Source organism: Drosophila simulans, chromosome X (assembly GCF_016746395.2).
Source record: "Drosophila simulans strain w501 chromosome X, Prin_Dsim_3.1, whole genome shotgun sequence".
NCBI classification, from domain to species: domain Eukaryota; kingdom Metazoa; phylum Arthropoda; class Insecta; order Diptera; family Drosophilidae; genus Drosophila; species Drosophila simulans.
In genome coordinates, this window is record NC_052525.2 from 18163584 (window position 1) to 18171408 (window position 7825).

Consider the following 7825-nt stretch of genomic DNA (forward strand, 5'->3'; position numbering starts at 1 on the left):
TATTTATATGATCAACGCCACTATATTATAGCTAAAAACATAATACGGTCATCAGAAAATTTTCTGAAATTATGTATTTATAATTGTTTAAGTATTTTAAAAAACTATCCGATGTTTCATTCATTCTACTGAATACGCGCAGCTGTCATCTCAGTTAATCCCTTAGCTTAATTATACTGGTAAACCATGCACTTCTTTAAAAACATTTAAACTCTTGTGTACCTAACGAAATATGTGTGTATCTTTTTGAAATGTTCCATTTTCAGGTACTTTAAAAGAAAAACACAACCAAAAACAATCTTAAGAACCCCAACATAATTTTATAGTAATATATAAATTTCAATTAATTTGTTTATTCTCACTTGTATGTATTTCATGAACTCTTGTAAACAATTTTGAAACCTTTTAGGTGCGGGAACCGAGATCGACTGCGATAGGATATGGAAATTGATTCGTATCAATAGATAATGACGCGTTGAGGAGCGGCGGCTTTATAAAGATCAACCCAGAGCCGCGAAGCGGAAGCTGCTGCACTGGAGACCTCATCCGTCCGCAAATGGCAAATGTATCTGTATCTGCAGCGCGAGCCAAGCGGAATCGAAAGACCGAAATCCGATGCAAATTTGCATTTTGGGTCAATAGCGAAGCCTTCAGCCAGTTATCGCCGATCTAGAGTGGGGGCTCGAGAGCAGCGATCGCATGTTTCCCCCCCCCCCAGCTGGAGTGACGAGGAGGGCGGGTCCGATTCGATCCGATCCTCCTCCTACTGATCCTCCTACTCCAGTGGGCCGCTCGACGGGTTTGCTGGATTTCAACAAACTGGCGCGTGTGACGTCAGCGGCCTGCAGCTCGCGTTCAAGTTCAGTATCGATATTAACAATCAACATAACGACAATAATATGAGCCATCAAATAACAACGGCGACCCATCCGAGCTCATTTTCGGCATTCGATTCCAAATTCAAATTCAAATGGATGCATCTGTAATCAATTCTGCAGAAGTTTCTGCCTCGTTTTGTATCTGTATCTTCGGTATCTTTGGTATCTTTGTCGGTCATTTGTTTGTTTTTCGGCTGATTTGGCTTTTAATATTTATCTGTTGTGCCGGTTCTTTTGGCTTAAGGACAAGGTCCGACCCTCGGATTGGCTGACGTCGAACACGGAAAATACGCACAGTCAAGAAATTTCGAAATATTCATATGCATATGAAAATGTTGTGATTGTGACTGTGACTTGTATTCCATGAACATTGTCATTGGCATCGAAAAGCAGACCCATCGCCGACCAAATGGAGCGGCATTTCCATCGACTTGTCGAAGGTCGTCCCTATGGAAAACCCTAGAAATTTCGTTGCCTTTGGCCCAGTTCTTCGCCAATCTGGGAATCGCCCAAGTTGGAGCTACGATCCGGTTGCTTTTCAGAAACAATTAACAGATATTTATGCAAATTGGAGCATTGGCTGGAGCAATTTATACACTGTCCAGCGGCCAATGAACCAATTTGCATCTGTTCGATTCGGCTTAATCGCCATTAGAATACCGCGAGTGCGGATGTCCCTGGGACTGTGGGATCTGCTCATCCGATCCAAGATGGCACGCGCCAAAGTGCTGATTTGGGGTAGACATCCCGATGCCGCATGCAAAATGCCAAATGTTAAGATGCAAATACCAAGGCCAACCGAATGAGCCAGGCATCATCATAGCATTGCATCTTACTGTACAGTAGAGCCCTTGTTGTCCCGCAAGGCAGGTACAGATCGAGTTGGGATTATTGGGATACAGATACAGTAAGTGGTCATTAACCCCGAGATCGAGCCACCAGCTGCAGCTGGCTCAGGACACTCAGGTTACCGACAACGAGCTGCCTAGGAAACGACACAAAAGATACAGCGAGAGACTGCGGGTCAATGACTCGCGGAGATCAGGACCTGTCGCTCCGTCTCGTCCACTGCCAGTTAGTCAGGATCAACGAAGCAGGGAAATGAAAAACGTGAACAGGAAAACTGTTTCACTCATCTCTCTCCCCCTTTTCCATTCCCTTTCCCTTTTGTACCTTTCCTTGGGTGGCCTTGAGTGCGGTCAGTGTGCGCAGAAGTTTCCAGGAACTGCTGCCAAAAGGCTAATGACTGCTAGTCGCGATGCGAGCCAGAACCGGCCACTGGCCACTGATCACTGGCCACTGACCACTGGCCACTGAGCACGCTACTCCCAATGAATGAGCCCTACTCTGGGCGTACAGTCACGAAGGGCCTTCAAGGATGCTGCCGGCTGGATGACTCACTTGGAAGGCATGCATCGGATATCAGATGAGGAAATCTCCAGACGGCCGAAGGCATCACAGGAATGTGCTAGCTGCTCGTGGGCTAGTGCACTTTGCATGCTGCTTCCGCTCGGGATCGCTTCCAGGAATCGCTGGTGACTCCCCACTCGGCCAAGTCCATGTGTGTGTGTTAGATCACCAATTGTGGACCGATCCATCGATCGATCGTCGCGACTGCGACATCCGATTTGATAACGTGTTTTCGCCACTCGCATATCTCTCGGTGCGATGTATGCACACCATAGGGCATATAGTATACATATGTGGTATAGTATAGTATTCTATATATGTAGGTAGTATTGAAAGTAACGTGATTTCGATGTCGCACTTCGCATATGTGGATGTGGAAACATTGAATTAATGCGCAAGTAAAGTCAGCCGACGATTGCGAACGCAATTCTAGCAATTTATTCCAATGCGTATTATCTTCCCAGTACCCTATATAAGAGGTATGCATGTGGGGTATATACAGAGTGTGGCATTATTGGCTACTTTGGCCTGCAGTGTATGCCATCTTCGGTGTTGTCCATCTCCTTGGCTCGTGATGCAATATTTAGAATTGATTTCTAATGCTGACGGCGCTGCTTTAATGCGCGGCGCGACCTTGGGCCAACCGAACAAAGCACCATTCTATACTTAAGCACAAATCGCAATAAATAACAAATTTGCCACCGCCAAAAAAAAAAAACAGCAAACAAATGGGTAAGACTGAAGCACACTCGGAATTAACTACCACAAGCGCAGTTTGGGGTTGAGAATGGGGAATGGGAACTGGGCATGGGATGCTATCAAATGGACTCGAATGGCGTGGAGCCAAGCGAAATGGCATGGAATGGAATGAAATTGGGGAGGGGGATCTGAATTGAATGAACCCATGTTTTGCACGCCTTTAACGTTCCCAAAAAAATACGAATACGTGCAGTCCCGCAAGGAAACATAAACAAAGGCCAAAAAACAATCATCGATTGATAGTTGTGCTGTTGACCAACTTTTTCCACGTGCGCTATTTGCACTTACAGTCCGTTTCACGCTTTTAGGGCATTCGCATTGTGGGCTCGATTATGAGTCCAATCGTTCCATTCCAAAACTATATACTTTTGGTTGGATTTTTTTTTTAAATACCTCAAGGGCAGTAAAATGCAGTCAAAAGAGCCCTTTCAATTTAATTTAGTTGAATTGTGTGAATGTTGAGTGGATTATTGTACTCTTTTCCATTTGTATGACAGAAGTGTTTTCAAATGCAAAAAACAAAACGCTGATAGCGTGTAATTGGAAATTGAATCACAAGCTCCTAAATATTCCGCAGTAGTTTTTTATGCGCAGATCCGAATAATTTACATTTACGCACCTTTAGGCATCAATTAAAATGGCAAAGAATGGATCTGTAATTAAAATCGGATGTATCAGTAAAAGGCAAAATAAAACTATCACTGAAGAAAGGAAAAAAGTGCTTAAAAATAGCAAGGGACTGGTAATGTTTAATTGGCACAGTGGCCTGTTGTTCATGAATGCCCAGACAGACAAAAGGAGCTTATCATATGCCAGCGATTTTTCCACCCTAATGGTTATTAACAAAACGGAATTCATTAAAGATTAATATAGTTTCGAATGCGTAAAAAAGAAACGCCAGAGATCTACGCATTCAAAACGCCATCCTGGTGTGCTAACCTTGAACCCGGCCAAGATTCTATTGCTGATTTCACCAGGGGGATGACGATGACCCGTGGCAGGCACAGGTGTAAACAGTTTTTTATAGAGTTTTTTACGTGCTTCCCGAAAGTTCTGCGCAGACGAAGAAAGATATGTATGTTGGTCCTAATGGCGGCCCATTGGCAGCACATACTAATACCAAATATGCTAAGCAGCACCACCTCGTTATCGCGGTGCTCTTGAACTTGAAAAGCGACTGGAATTCCTGGTAAGCGGTATGCGGTAAGCGGTAAGCGGCAGGCGGTAAGCAACAAAATCATAAACAACGCAGCGTTGAAGAGAAAAATACAAATAAATACAAAAATAAATGCCAGAGCCTCATGACAACGCAGAAGATGTAGATGTCGCAGCTCGGTCGCTTCTGATCTGGATCTGGACACCGCGGAACGGGAATCGAGTGGAATATTATGAAATCCGCGACAATAACAAAAATAAATCAGTCCGCAGTCCGCTCGCATCGAAACTCCAGTCCAATCGAATCGAATCGAATGGAATGGTATGGTATGCCATGGCTTGGGTGTCTCATCTACATATTCCCCATCGCACCCCTTGCTATCACTGCCACCCCCGGACCGCCCAGTTCATCCTTGCGGCCTTGAGCATTCATTAGTTCCCATTCACCATCACCATCACTACCACCACCACCATCACCATCAGCACCAGAAGCAGAATTCTAAAATCGCCGCCACTCGAGACGTCTTGAGAATTTCACGGCAATTGAGCGGCCAAGAAATGTGAAGAGCTTCGTGCTGGCATGTCGTCAGGTGCGAAACGGCGATTATACAATCGCAATCGCCACAACTCGCGTAGAATACTATCAATTATCGCACGATAAGCGGGTTGTTATTATTCAAAGATGGGTATCCCTCAGGATAGTTCACTAAGCGAAGGGGTATCAACTGTGGCATGGTAGATGATAGCAATGCCACAAGGTAAGATATCTAGTATCCTTTCATAGCCTTGATAACTTGGCCAACAGATACTATTTGATTAAGCGACATATCCTTCCAAGAATGGAGTGCCAGAATCCTAGTTACTAGATAAGCTCTGATCTCTAAGGATTCTATGGTATCCATGGCTACTCAGGTGTATCCACAGACTCAAATTGTATATTTCTATAAGTCTACCTATGCTTACACATATGCCATCTCAGAATATGATGCTACTTAGATCGAATTCTTATAGGTACATCCCATTTAACCAAACCACCTGTTGCTAGGCCTGTAAGTTGGAGCATTTCCAGAATAGGAAATGATTCCTGGAAAATGTATACACCATGTCTTGTATTACCACTTCCCAAGCTGTCACCCAAGACAAAAAGCCAAGCGAAATCGGACACTCTGCCCCCTTCGATGGCCAAAACAAAACGCAGCCTGCTCGTAGTAGCCCCAACTAGAGTTGTTGTTTTACGTAAGCCCAGTCATTCATGCCCGGCGTGAAAGAACCCAAGTCAAAGCCCAAGCCCAAACCCAACCTGAATCCGAATCCGAAGCGGAAAAAAAGCGCACGATCATCGGAATCCGCTCCTGCTGCTCCCTTGCACTTTTGCAGAGGTCTGGTTTTATGGTTGCCCTTTTCCTCTTCCTTTTGCATTTTATATGTATTTTTATTTTTATTTTTTTAAACAAGCTAGGAATACGTGTGAAAATGCCCGCAATTCATTGAACCCGTCTGGGGCAGGAAAATAAACGTATATGGTGAAGGTAAAAAAAGCAAAAACTGTGTGCGCTGCATTATGCAACCAAAACTTCTGGTGGTGGGGGTGGGATCCACTGCGTCGTCCACAATTCGCTCGGTCCGAAAATAAATGAAAATAAAATGGAAAAAAGCGACAAACAAATAGCAAGCAAACAGAGCGCTCCGCTCGTAAATATGCACAGAATATGCGGTTCATTAAACTGCCAGCGCCAACTAAGTAGCTTGTTGATCAGCTTTAAGGGCCCGGCCGAGACCGTAAACAAAACTGCGACATATCGATCGGTAGGTTCGGTAGAATTGGTAGAATTGGTAGAAGGGCCCCACCAAACCCCCACCACCCCCCCTCCTTTGGAGGCTGTGCGATTTTTGGTATTTGGATGGCTCTAGACGTCACCCAACCTGTTGTTGCTCCCGCGAGGCTGACTCATGAGTCACGGGGCAGCCGTCCGTTCACAGCCCTCGAATGGCCTTGAATCTCCATGTATCTGAGCATCTCGTTATCTGTGTATCTACGTATCTGTTAGATGCGCGCCCTGGCTCAGAAACAGAATGCGAGGCCCGCGAAGAAAGTGAAAGGTGCTACTGGGAGAGAGTTGTGCCCATCTTCCACCTATGTTCTAAATTCTGCGTATCTGTGTATCTGCTTATCAGGGATGGAATGAAAGGGAAAAAGAAATGTTACTTAATCAGCAAGGTTGTAGAAAATGTAAAGAGTAAGGACACTATTCTTTTTCCTAACGGAAGAATCAGGATTTCCTCAGGTTCGATTCATAGGTGCATATCTCGAAGAAAGAAAGAACCTGCACTTATGCAAATGTAGAGTATAGTAATATCTGTTCAGAAATGAAATGATATATGTTCTAGGACTATACCAGAGATATCCTGGCGAAGGAATCCCCCACAACTGCATGCTGAATCCATGGGCTCTCGGTTATTTTCCGTAGTAACGACCCACTACGGATGACTTTGAGGTTCTAGGGGCGCGTGTCTGGGTGGCAATGAACTCTGGTTAGGGGGAGGCCCTATCAACAGATCGCCCCACCCCCTCAACCGCCTAGCCGTTCGCGCAATTATTCAAACGGGTTCGTCGCGCATTCCCGCGCTTTTTCGACCCGAAAGACTCATTATAATTACCAAATGAACTGCTGCCGATTATATAATGACTAGCGATGCGCCACTCGACTCCATAGACGCGCGGCCTTGAGCGCGGACGCTGACACCTCCAGACGGAGCCGGACCAGGCAGGCATCACCGTGGTGGTGGTGGTGGTGGTTGTGGTTGAGCTATAGCCCCACCAGAGCTATAGCTCGATCATGAGCATGGGCATGAGCATGAGCATGAGCTTGAGCGGTGCTACGGTGGCCAGAGTTGGCAACACGTCAATGCCCAATCTCAGACTCAATCTCGATCTCAAGCGGTTTGTTTAGCATTCTTGCCGTGGTTCTGGCTATTGCCATTGCTATTGCTATCGCTATTGCGCCATAACGGGCTGGGCCTGGGTGGAGTGGGTATCTGGGGGTCCGCGTGGTGGCTCGGCGGCTCGGTGGCTCTTTGGATAGGTGGTAGTGGTGCCTGGGACTACGAACCCTGGCTATGTGGGGTTCAAGCACCTCTGGGGTGGCCAACAACCCTCCCCCTGACGGCACGCAGCCTCCTCGCGCATAAATTTAGTTATTCCGCAGAAACTGTAGGCCGATCCGATCCGATCCGATCGATTTGCGTAAATGGATGCGAATAACACCCCGATATCATCAAAGGCAGCGATCGGATAATGACGGGGGTTGTATGGTCTAATCAAGAATATATAATGCAAATTCTTTTCGTTTATTCAACTTTTTTTTTTTTTGTTGCCAAAACAAATGACAATCCAATTTCATCGCGCATTCCTGTTTCCCATTAATCGCGGCATTAGTAAACAAGCTTTTCGGCTGAAAGAGCACCTGTGAATGAGCTCCGATAGCCTGTTCGTAGATTTCCGGATTACGACCTGGTCGCCTGGCAGGTGGTGTCACTATCACCGGTATCTATCATTCTGGTCTAGCATTCTACTAGAATGGCCATCTGCCGAGCCCGCCAAAATGGCCAAGATGACTGAAACG